Source organism: Canis lupus, chromosome 15, assembly GCF_011100685.1.
Source record: "Canis lupus familiaris isolate Mischka breed German Shepherd chromosome 15, alternate assembly UU_Cfam_GSD_1.0, whole genome shotgun sequence".
NCBI lineage: Eukaryota > Metazoa > Chordata > Mammalia > Carnivora > Canidae > Canis > Canis lupus.
This window is the reverse complement of record NC_049236.1, coordinates 55,482,286-55,495,590: the sequence shown is the minus strand read 5'-3', so window position 1 is coordinate 55,495,590 and position 13,305 is coordinate 55,482,286. Positions and strand designations below refer to the sequence as shown.

At 34.6% G+C, this 13,305-nt stretch overlaps 1 long non-coding RNA gene across 3 annotated transcripts in view; it reads left to right on the top strand.

The window, feature by feature from the left end:
- LOC111090118 overlaps positions 1–7,250 on the top strand; it is a 63,589-nt gene extending 56,339 nt beyond the window's left edge. For 2 of the 3 annotated variants that reach the window (XR_005370930.1, XR_005370928.1), the window contains one exon: positions 7,026–7,250. This is a non-coding gene — a long non-coding RNA (uncharacterized LOC111090118). Of the gene's footprint in view, positions 1–5,908; positions 5,951–7,025 lie in introns of all 3 variants that reach the window. The other variant, XR_005370929.1, reaches the window with a different exon arrangement.
- Positions 7,251–13,305: the final 6,055 nt, after the last annotated feature.

Sequence of the window (13,305 nt, the reverse complement as noted above, 5' to 3'; positions counted from 1 at the left end):
ACGTTTCAGGAATACAATTATTATTTCATATGTTCTGTGCCAAATAAAATGGATGAATTTTTTCATCTGCCATATGAAAGCTATAATATTTGATCAATCCTTCCTTTTCTAAATATTAGAAAAATTTCTCAGATAAATCCAAGAGATAATTAATTCACACGATCTCATTCTTAGTGAATAATCAACAAATAAAAAGAGCATTTTAAGTGAAATCGTGGTTACATATGCATGTTAACTACGATGGTTATTACTTCTTTTTTTAAAATTTTTATTTATTTATTCATGAGAGACAGAGAGAGAGGCAGAGACATAGGCAGAGGGAGAAGCAGGCTCCCTGTGAGGAGCCTGATGCGGAACTTTGTCCCAGGACTCCCCGGGAATCATGACCTGAGCCAAAGGCAGACACTCAACCACTGAGCCACCCAGGTGTCCCTGGTTATTATTTCCTTAATTGACATTTGAAATATGAGAGAACAGTAACATAATTTGTTATATATCAGATCTTCATGACTTACATTCCTAGCTCCCTACAATTGAGAGCAATCATTATTTTTTATTTCAAGTTTTTACTTAAGTTTTAGTTAGGTAATATATAGTGTAATATTAGTTTCAGGAATAGAATTTAGTGATTCATCACTTACATATAACACCCAGTGCTCATCACAAGTGCGCATCACACATTTAACTCATCCCACTCCCCCAAACACTTCCCCTCCAGCAACCCTCAGTTTATTCTCTATTCTTAAGGGTTGCTTAGGGGTGCTTGGGTGGTTCAGTCAGTTAAGTGTTCAACTCTTGATCTCAGCTTGGGTCTTGATCTCAGGGTTGTGAGTTCAAGCCCCATGTTGGATATGGAGCCTTTAAAAAAATTGAGAAGAATTTCTTATAGCTTGCTTCCCTCTCTTTTTTTCCCCTTCCCTTGTGTTAATCCATTTGTTTCTTAAGTTCTACATATGAATGAAATCATATGGTATTTATCATTCTCTAACTTGTTTTGCTTAGCATAATACACTCAAGCTCCATCCACGTCATAAGAGCAATAATTTAATTACAAATATTTCCTTTAAATCATATTTTTCTAATATTCCTCAAGCTATTCTCATCCAGTCAGAATTTCTCTTTAAGTTTTTGAAAGTGTAACTGAAAATTTTAACAACAAGCCAAATAAATATATAGTGATATGGCAAGCAGGGAAGAAATAAATCCAAGTCACTTTCACCCATCCAATCACCCGCTAGAAGATGAATTATAGGTATGAAAGCAAAAGAAATATGTGTTGCACCACTGGGTGATAAAAAAGAAATATGAAAGTAACAGAATAACTGGTCTTAGGACTATTTTATAACGGCCACTTTTTCCTTACCAATTTCCCCCCTTTGTTCTCTCTGTCAATTCTGCTGGGCAACTGCATCGCAGTCGCAAATAAATATGTAACCAAAGGCCATCTAGAATTGTAGGTTAAAATAAGGAGTAATCCATTATATAAGGTCCTGAATGTCAGCATTCTCTCTATTATCTCAGTGGTAAATTGTTTTCATTTAGAATAATTATAAGTTAGCAGTGCATTGTGCTCACTGTTTTCCTGCTGAACACTAACTGCTGAATGCTGAGCTGAACCTTGTCTCCATGGAACAGGAGAGGTATCAGAATGTAAATGAAGCAAAAAGAGGGCACCTTGGGGATGTAAAAGCCATGGGGATTAACGCTGAACACAAATCATAGCTCCTCAGTGAAGAAGCTCTATGGTTTTAATTTGGCACACTTATCACTGGGGAGCCTCAAACACTGGAGAAGTGATAGTATTTAGGAGTGATAGGACTAAGGCAATGGCTGGAATCTATGTTTTGTGTTTATTCCGTGTGACTTTTTTTTCTCCAGAAAGACAATCCCCTAAAGAATCTTCAAGGATAGACCCTGTAAATTCTTTTTGATTTTTAGTCTGTTGTTTTAAAATAAAAGCAAATTAGATGTGAGTGGACAAAGTACATTGGAAAACAGTTTTTTTTTTTTTTTTCACTAAGGTGACAGGTCTGGGACAAGTTGCTAAATGTGAGACCAAGAAATTGTATTATTTATAAGTGTATTGGAAAAGTGTATTGGCTTGGGTATTAGAAGTAAAGGTATTATGCTTACCCGTCCACAGTAAGCAGCTGTGAAACTTGATAAAAAATATGAAGTGGGACACCTGGGTGGCTTGGTGGTTGAGCATCTGCCTTCAGCTCAGGTTGTGATCTCGGGGCCCTGGGATTGAGTCCTGCAATAGGCTCCCTGTAAGGAGCCTGTTTCTCCCTCTGCCTATGTCTCTGCCTCTCTCTGTGTGTCTCTCATGAATAAATAAATAAAATCTTAAAAAATATATATGAGGCAACTGCTTTTAGGCATTAGCAAACATGCTGTGATCTTTTAGAGAAGATGTAACTCAAGGTGAGCTACACAGTTATCTCAATTTTCACCCAGAGCACTTTTCAAACTTTATGCAGAGGACTGGATCATAAGCAGAGAGTGACGGAATTTCTGGGAAGAGGAAGCAGAAATCAGGTATCAGGGTTGCTGAGGTGTCTGAATATGTGGAGCAAGGTACCAAAGATGAGTTAGCTCTGCAAGAAAATGAGCACAGAAATCTGAAAAGGTGTTTCCTTGAGTTTTTGGCCAAATACTAAGCTGTATGTACCCAGGGTAAGACTCCATGAGGCCCAGCAGAAAACAAACAAACCATTCCAGAGGGCTCTGAGCTGAATAGAGATCTTAGAAGTCAAACAGTGCAGAAAAATACCAGTCAGAATGGAGAGATCTTGGGTAACATTTCAAATATTCAAAGAAGCTCCTAGAAGACAGGAGGGCTACCCTAGCCCCAAGGTAAGGGCTACTCTAGACGTGTCCTTACAAAATTTAAGAGTTATGTCTATTTTTTCTAATCTATGTATTTTATTTTTAACACACACAAAATTTATTAATAGCTTAATTAGATATATGTCTTATTAGTTAAAACATAATTCATTCTATGGTTAATTAACTTATTTACAAATTTAGTTCTTATATGATTTCTTTTTAAAAAATGCAAAGCAAATACTTTAATAGTTAAAAGAGCAATTTACATATGGTCAAGGACAGTAATTTTAGTAAAAATGAAAATCAATCACTGTACCTTTTCTTGAGCTCTTCAGAGAATTATCTTTTGATTTGTCTGTGTGATTGATTAATACATGTGTTTTTTTCAGATTTGACATAAACATCAGTAAAAAATCATCCATAAATTCACTCACTGCTAAATTAAGCTTAATATTCTCTAACAGGGAGAAAAACCAGACTCTAAACAGAGTAGCACCAGGTAGAGCATAGGAAATGCAGTTGATGGTATTATAATAGCAGTGTACGGTGACAGATGGTAGCTATGCTTGTGGTGAGCACAGCATAACTTATAGACTTGTGGAATCATGTTGTACACTTGAAACTAATGAAATATAGTGTGTTAACTATACTACAATTAAAATAAACAGCGTAATATCCACGAGTCCACCATACAATAAAAAAATGCAATACAAAGAAACAAGAAAATGTGATCTGTAACTTGGACAAAAATGCAATGAATAGAGGGGCTCCTGGAGGGGCTCAGTTGGTTAAACAGCTGACTCTTGATTTGGGCTCAGGTCATGATCTCAGGATCCTGGGTTTGAGCCTGATGTTAGGCTACGTGCTCAACACAGGGTCCACTTGGGATTCTCTTTCCCTTTCTCTCTGTTCCTCCCTATGCTCATGTTCTCTCTCTATCTCTTTCTAAAATAAAGATGTAAAAACATTTTTTAAATGCAGTTAATAGAAACAAACCTATAGATGACAAAAATGTAAAAACAGCTACTGTAAAAATGTCATTATTTTAAAGGAAAAGATTAACATAATGGACAAAGAAATGGGGGGTGTCATTAGAAAAATAGACACAGTAAGAAAAAAACAAATATAAATTCTAAAACCACAAAACCGCAATAGAAGAATTTTTAAAATATCACTAGGTAAGCTTAAAAGAAGTTTGGGTACTGCAGGAGAAAATATCAAGTAACTTAAAGACTGACTGACCAGTAGAAATTACTGAAACTATAACACCAAGAGAGAAAAAAAGAAGGAACCACAGTAATGTGTAGCATAATATTAAGTGGTCTACCATTAAGTAATTGGAGTCTGGGAAGAAAACGGAAGAGAAATTGAGAAATAAAAATTATTTGAGGATGTGAGTGTCAAATGTTCCAGATTTGTTGGCAAATATGCTCAATATCCTCCAGACAAGATTTAAGAAAAATAAAGAACACTCAGTTATATTATAGCCAAATCATTGGAAATCAGAAATAAAGAGAATTGTATCAAAAAGATTAAAATGCCTAGGAATAAGTTTAACCAAGGAGGTGAAAGACCTGTACATTTAAAACTATATAACATTAATGAAATAAATTGAAGAGAACACAAATAACATTAATTATTCCAATTATTAACATAATTCATATTATTAAAATGTCTATGCTACTGAATGTAACCTACAGATTCAATGCAATCCTCATCAAAATACTAATTACATTTTTCACAGAAATAGAAAAATCCTAAAATTCATATGGGATCACAAAAGACACAAAAAACTAAATTAATCCTGAATAAGAAGAACACAGCTGGGGACATTATGCTTTCTGATTTCAAATTATATTACAAAGCCATAGTAATCAAAATGTATGGTATTGGCATAGAAACAGACACAGAGATCAATGGAACAAAATAGGGAGCCCAGAAACAAACCCATGCATATGTAGTCAATTAATTTACAACAAAGGAGCTAAGAATATACAATGAGGAATGGATGGTCTCTTTATTATTGGGAAAACTGGACACTTAAATGCTAAAGAATGAAACTAGACAACTACTTTACACTGGACACAGAAATCAACTCAAAATGGATTAAGACTTAAATGTAACACCTCAAACCATAAAATTCCTAGAAGGAAACAGGAAAAAAGCTACTTGGTATCAGTCTTAGTGATAATTTTTTGGCTGTGACAGCAAAGGCAACTAAAGTGGGACTATGCTAAAGTAAAAAGCTTTGCATAGTGAAAGAAATCAATAATATGAAAAGGCAACCTACCGAATAGGAGACTGTATTTGTAAAACATATATCTGATATGGGGTCAACAACCAAAATAAGGAACTTCTACAACTCAATAGCAAAATGTATAATTCCATTAGCAGATGGGTAGACGATCTGAATAGATATTTTTTCCAAAGAAGACATACTAATGGCCACTAGGTACATGAAAAAGTGCTCAACACTACTCAACATCAAGTAAATGTAAGTCAAAACCACAAGGAGTTGTTTGTTACCTTATAACTGTTATGATGGATTTATTTTGGTGTCAATAGATAAAAAGTGTTGGCAGAGATGTGGAGAAAAGGGAAGCCTTACATTATTGGTATAAATTGGTAAATTAGTGTAGCCATTGTGAGAAACAGTATGGAGGTATATATATATATACATATATAGGCACTCATAGAATAGAAATGAAAGAATAGAAAATTTATATACCATTCACCTTAATCATAAGACACCTGAGGTAGCTATATTAATACCAGATAAAATAGATTTCAAAAGAAGAGCTTTACCAGGTATAAAATGACATTTCATAGTGGTAAAATTTCATCATGAGGACATAAGTGCTTTGAAGAAAGGCTAAGAATTACTTTAGTAATACAAGAGAAATAACAGGATATTTTATTTCTTTTGTTATTCTCATACTCAGACGTTTCTCAGACCACCTGTACTTATAATTGTATATCAGTTTTAGTAATTTCCATGGTTTTCTTTAATGATTTTTATGATTATGGCAGACCTCTCAGTCTGCATACTAGTCATTTCCCCTGTCTTCCTTGCTCTCAGAATCCTAATTTTGTTCCGATGGTGATATGGCCCATTCCAGAGGTGAGTCATGATTAGTTTATCAATCAGAACAACCCATTTCCATTCTATAATGATGGAAATAGATATAGGCCTTTGTTTCTCATCTGGCAAAGAGAATATAAAAAGATTCTGCTTCTGTGAAAATTTGTCGTTACATATAAGGGAGTCCTGTATAGAGAAAAAAAATTTTGTCCTGTGCTTTTCATTCCTATTTGGGGGCACTTTTGTAAAGACATGTTTAGAATTGCAGCAGATATTCTGAGACATTGGTGAAGGCACTCCCAAATCTTTGAGTGGAGCAAAAAAAAGTTGTAGTTTTTAGTCAATGAACTAAACTTTAAATGACCTATCTCCAGACATTTTGTGATATGAGATTATTAAATGGCTTCCTTGTTTATGTAACTAGTTCTTGAGAATTCTGGATCCACTTATATTTTAGGCTATTAGTCAACATGAAGAACCAAGGGAAATAATATATCTAGATATCTTATATTCCATCCAAAGTTGAAAAGGTTGTTAAATAAAAATGAGGTTTTTTTTTCCTATTTTAATAATATGCTTCATGTATAATAATCTAATCCACTAAATATTTTTACTAATATTTTTTAAAGATTTTATTTATTTATTTGAGATACAGAGAGAGAGTGAGAGAGCATGAGCAGGGGAAGGGCAGAAGGAGAAGGAGAGGGGCAAGCAGACTCCTCACTGATCAACGGAGCTGTAGTCAGGGCTTGATCCCAGGACTCTGAGGTTATGACCTGAGATGAGGTCAGATGCTTAATGGACAGAGCAACCCATGAACCTGAACTAATGTATTTTTCAAACAATGCCATATATTAATTGAAGTAGTTACAAAAACTTTCCTATTATTTATGCCTTTTATACTATTTTCAGAATGATTTTGATTTTTTAATATTTACTACTTTTATATTATGTTATTTTATGTTATAATATATTAAGATTTTTATTACAGATTAAATAAAACAGATTATTTGAATCAACTAGACTAAGATGTGACTTGTTAGAGATTGATGGTATAATATGTGTCTAATATCCCTCTCTTTTTTTTTTATAAATTTTTTTTTATTTATGATAGTCACAGAGAGAGAGAGAGAGAGAGAGAGGCAGAGACACAGGCAGAGGGAGAAGCAGGCTCCATGCACCGGGAGCCCGACGTGGGATTCGATCCCGGGTCTCCAGGATCGCGCCCTGGGCCAAAGGCAGGCGCCAAACCGCTGCGCCACCCAGGGATCCCTAATATCCCTCTCTTTTTAATTGATCATCAAATGGTGGATCTCTGATTGTATGCTCAACTGCCTTTTCTTAGGACCTTTTCTCTGTTCTTTTAAATAAATAATATTTCAACTACTTTCTGCATTTTGTACCGTTATAAACTCCATGCTTATTTTCAATGAATTTTCAAAAAACTAAAAATAAACTTTCATTTTTCTTTTCTTCCTAAATTTTATTATATTATGTAATTTTTTGATATATTATTTTATATCTTTTTATACTGATAAAAATATACCATCAAGGAAGAAGTCCCAAAGTCCATATTAATTCATTCCTTCTTTCATATATTCATGGATTTTTTTTAATTTTATTTGGCAAATATTTCTTGAATGCCTACTATATTTAGTGTACAGTGAAAACATTATAGATACCAAGGTGATTTCACATACATCATAGTTTATTTTTATGAAATAAACACAGAAAATGAATTAAAACAATTATAACATAAATAAGTTAAGTTAGTTATTTAATAAGTTAGTTAAGTTAGTAATTTAAGTGCTGTAAGAGTAGTTTGTCTATGACATTATGGTAACATTAAAGAGAGACATATGATTTAGTATTTCTGAGGTTAAGAGTAGGAAAGATATAAAATATTGCTTCCAATGACATTTTCCCTTTATTTTGTAGAGAATTTGTGAAAAAATAGCCAAAGTTTGTATTAGATCATCACCATCTCATAGAATAGTGTCTGTGATGGTGAAAATGTTCTAATAAAGCATACACTAGCCACATGCGGCTAATTAGCCTTTTAATTGTAGCTAGTGTGACTGAAGAGCTGAATTTTAAATTTTGAGTTAAACTTATACAGCCACATATGGCTAGTAACTATCATGGTGGACTATGAAGCTCTAGAACAGGAAAATGCGAAGAAAGGGGCATATAAGTTTGAATTCTATTGATTTAGATATGGTGTGATAAGTCATTTTGAGAAAACAGGGTCACTCTTCAAGGTATAGAGGTTTGTAAAACTGCAAGAGAGTTTGAAATTTTAAGTTCTAAAGGCAATAGACTCATTAAAGTCTTTATGGTAAAGACCAATTTACATTTCAAAACACCATTATGACAGTAGAGGAGGGAAGGAATGAAGTCCAAACACTGGATTCAGACACCACTAAAATTAATCCACATGCTACATTATGAGGGCAGGAACTAAAACAGAAGCAGTAAAACAGGTCGGGGAGAGGACAGGAGAGTGGAACTGAATATATTCACTTGATATTTGGGAGGTAAAACTGGAAAGAGTAAGGGTTATATTAAATGTAAATTGTCAGGGGAGAGAACATTATTAAGGATGACCCAGGTTTGGCTCAGAGGAAGGTGTGTTTATTTTACTTAGACTGGGGTTGAAAAATGGATCTGAACTTCAAAACAGGGTTGACCTCTTACAATATTAATTAACAATTACACCTCTGTCTTTCTGACTGGTTCTGAAAATTGATAGAGTGCTCCAGGACTCAGTGCTACTCTTCTCCCCATGCTTTTCAATTTGTGATCATCCCTATCACTCAACCTTATAAGCTGATAGCTCTTCAATATGTACTTTTTCCTCGATAACTCCACTGACCTCCAAGCTCTTATGTTTGCTGTCTACTTGATATTCTAACTAGATGTCTCATACGCATTTCATATTTAACATGGGCAAAATGAAATTCACGATGACCACCACCTCAACATATTTCTCCAGGCAACATCATTTCACTCAGATGCTCAAACTCAAAACCTAGAACCCATCCTCAATTCCTTACATCCCTTACCCCACTGTATCCAAGCCAGTAGGAAGACATTTTAGCTCTGTTAAAAACAGACCTGGCATCTGTCCACTTTTCTGTATCTTCACTGATGCTTCCCAATTCCAAGCAAACCTCAGTTCTTAAACTGAATTATCATATCCTCCTACCTGGACTTCTAGCACCTTCTCCCACCTTTATACATTCTGTTCTTCAGCAAGCAGGCAAGTGTTATGTCAAAACAAATCTAATCATTAACATTTACATGAACTAAACCTTCCTTCTGTTTCCCATTACATACTGAGAATGAATTCCAATCTCTACATATTTTGTCTACCACTCTCCCTCATTATCTATAACCTTGCTTAGCTTTTTTAGATTTCTCTGTTTTTCCACCTACCAAGTTCATTGTTCCATTAAGGCCTTTCTTTACACTTGCTGATTCCATTACTTGGAATGCTTTGCCTCTCATTATTGTCTTGATCAGTAACTCCTTAGTATCATGAACGTTATCAGCTCAATTCTGCCTTTTTGACAGAGTGACTAGTCTGCTTTAGTCACTGGGACATGACAATGTGTTGCTTTACTTATGCCACAGCACTTAAAATTATTATATACATCTATTTATTTATTTATTTATTCTTTCCTCCTCCTAGCAGGTAATAACTGTGAACGTATACATATTGCCCAATTTGTGGGTTCATTTTCCTATAAATACAGAGTTAGAACAGATAAGATACAGGGTCTTCAGTGTCATTTCATACAGATCATATGATGTACATTAAGACATTTCATCTTATAAGAGAAAACATAATTCCATTAACTAAGTATACTTGTGTGTCAAAATTCTGATTCTCTTTTCACTGATCATGACCAACATGACAATTGTACTTCTCCGAACTGTGCTTCTATATATTTTCCAGCTTCCATTCTTCATCTTTTTTTAAAATATCATTAAATTAGGTAGTGGTGGTCATTCAAATATCTACTTTCCTTTTCCAGGAAATAACAGATCTGGTCCCAATATAAATTGATGCAATTATTGTAGTCCTCCAAGGGCCATCTTATGTCCTTGTCTTCAATTCTTGAGGGATGCTTTATTATCAACTCCATGAACTATAAATATCAACCTAAAGGGCAATTGAGGGGTGCCTGCCTGGCTCAGTTGGCTAAGCACCTGCCTTCAGCTCCTGTCACAATCCCAGAATCTTGGGATGGAGCCCCACATCAGGCTCCCTGCTCAGGGGAGAGCCTGCCTCTCCCTCTGCCTGCCACTGCTCCCACTACTTGTGCTCTCTCTCCCTCTCTCTCCCTCTCTCTGTCAAATAAATAAATGAATAAATAAATAAATAAATAAATAAATAAATAAATAAATAAATTCTTAAAAAAATAGAATCTTAAAAAATAAAGGGCAATTGAATATATAGATTTCGAGTTCAGGAGGGAGAAGTACTGAAAAGGAGATTTGGGGAATCACTGATATACCTGTCCATTGTTCCTAAACCTGTGCCATTGCCAGAATCATCTGAGCATCTTTTAAAACATAGGGACAACTGGGTGGCTCAGTGATTGAGCATCTGCCTTTGGTTCAGGGTGTTATCCCAGGGTCCTGGGATCGAGTCCCGTATCAGGCTCCCTGCAGAGAGCCTGCTTCTCCCTCTGCCTGTGTCTCTGTGTCTCTCTCTCTGTCTCTCATGAATAAATAAATAAACTCTTTAAAACATGGATTCCAGGAGTTTGTCATCAGATATTGTAGTTCAGTGGATCTGGACCAGGACCTGAGAATTTATATTTTTATATAATCAATAGGTATTTCTAGTAAAATAATATCAGTGTGGAAACCACTTTTAGAGATGGTATTGTAGCTCATGCATGTGTACTGAGTGACGATACGACTGAAGACAGAACGCTGTGGAATCCTGATAGCTGTCAGGAGATGGATTAATGTTGTCCGATGTGTAGACTTGGTTATGAACGCAGGGAGGCAAAATGGACAGCAGACAAAATGATAAGCCAGATCAAGGGATGGCTGCCTATTGTTGTTTAAGGTTGGAAGGGGACATATTTACATATTAAGGAGATTTAGAGCCTCATGAGAGAGAGATTCACTGTAGGAGAATGAATGATTTATTCAAAAAAGATTTAGGAGGTGATTGGAGAGAGGAGGTTAGCTGAGGGCTGATTGTCATTTAGTGACTATCATCTATCAGCGACTGTAGATTTAACTATTTATCCTCACAGAAACCTTACAAGGTAAGTGTTAATATTCCCTCTAGCTAATAAGAAAACAGATGTTCAAAATCCTTAAATAAATTGCTCTTGTTCAAGCAAATACATAGAATATATAGATAGGAATTAGATGTGGATTTCCCTGACTCTTCCCTGTTCTTTCATTTCTGAACAATGTTTAGAATTGAGGAGTATGAGGGAAGGGAATGCATATTTGAGAAGAGGAAAATTTCTTTTTTAAAACTCATGGTAAGAAGAAGAATGCATGTGAATGAGGAGAAATAGAAGTTGAGGAGGCAGTGTCAGGATTTAAGAAGCTGCAAAACTTTAGAATAGCCATTGAGGGAAATTAGGCAAGATACTTGACCGCGTATAAATGAAGGTATAACTTGTCAATATTCTGAACCACATCTTTAGGAAAAAAAAGTCTACATTTTGAATGATTTCTCAAGTGCTTCTGGAGCTAAATATGAGTACACATTCCTAACAGCAATTAGTCACAGATTTTCCATTATTTTGTTATATCTATACTTGAACAGTAAGCCCCAAGAAATGTACATCATTTTAAAAAGTAGATTCTTGCCTTAAAATGGAATAAATTAAATTTAAATAAGCCAAATAATATTTTACATTCATTGGAGAAGCTTATTATGTAGGAATATTTTCTTGAGCATCATTTTGTAAAGCAAAAAATCTTATAATCTAAATAATCACCATTTAATACATTTTTATAAATATGGATTTTTCTACAGTGAGCATATATTTTTTAAGTAGGTCATACTTGCCATGAAAAATGTTAACTAAAAGTAGGCACAGTTTTGTGTATGTGTTTGCATACTCATTTATCATTCACATTTCTAGTATACAGAAGCACAGAAAAACATATAAAATTGCATATATGTATTTGGTCTTGTCTAAAATGTCAAGAAAATAGCATTTTTGATAGAAAAGTTATAGGACATATTTTTAGATATAATTTGCATTCAACCCACATGAAAGCTGTAGAAATCCGTTCTGTTTGAAAATTAATTATTCCTGTCCTCAATATTGCCTTTGACAAGGTAAGAAACAGTTGGATTCATTCTAATTTGCTTCAAGGAGTGGTAATTAGAGAGGGTGTGAAGAACAGCTCTCCACTCAATTCTCTCTAATTATTATAAGATACGTAATAAACCTCTTAGAAAAGCAAATGCTTTGAGTCCATTATCCCCACCTCTCTAGAAATATAAAGTAACATGTTCTTTCTCTCTTTTGGTTTCATTTAAAGAGAAATATGTTGAGAACCTTTGCACATTTTCATGGGAAACCTTTTTGGAAGGTTTTTAAGGTTAAGATATGAAGTAAACTAAAATTCTCTGAAAATTTTCACAAGTTTTGCTATCACATTCTATTCTCACATCTTGTGTTATTAGAGTGACCTTATGTTTCATTCCTCATGAATTTAATTTGATTTCTGTCCTGCAGCTGAGACTATTGAGATATGCTTGAATCCAGATTGTTTTTATTATTTTCATGCCTAATTTTCAGTCATTTGCAGGTATCTTAAACATCTTTATTCTTTTTTCACTGCAACAGCACATAAAAAGTCCAAGCTCTATGACACTTTACTAGACTTCCCTTTATGTTGACCAGGTGTCAGTAGCCAATTTTTACTGGTGTCAGTTGCACAATATGGTTCAGTCTCACCTAATCACAGTGTGATTGTTCCCTATTTTAGTGAAACTTATGTTCTAGAAGAGTCACAACGTTTCCAAAGTTTCTTGTGACTAATGTCTAGAATTGGCAAAGTCCACAAGCAAGAACTGAAAAGGCAGAGCATGAATAAGGAAAGACTGGGAACTAGGCTTTAGATTCCAATATATACATGATTTTACATAACAATGGAGTTTTGGAAGCACCAGTACTTTTTGTCCTAGAATTAGGCAAATGTGGTAAGCCAAATAGTGGTCCTCCAAAGATGGTGCACTAATCTCTGTTGCCTGTGAATATGTTAACTTACATAGCAAAAGGATCTTTGAAGATATAAATGAGGTTGTATATATTAAAGTAAGGAAATTATCCTGGATCATCTAATTTCATGAGCCTGTAGAAGCAGAGAAAAATCTTTAGCTGGAAGAAGGTAGAAGA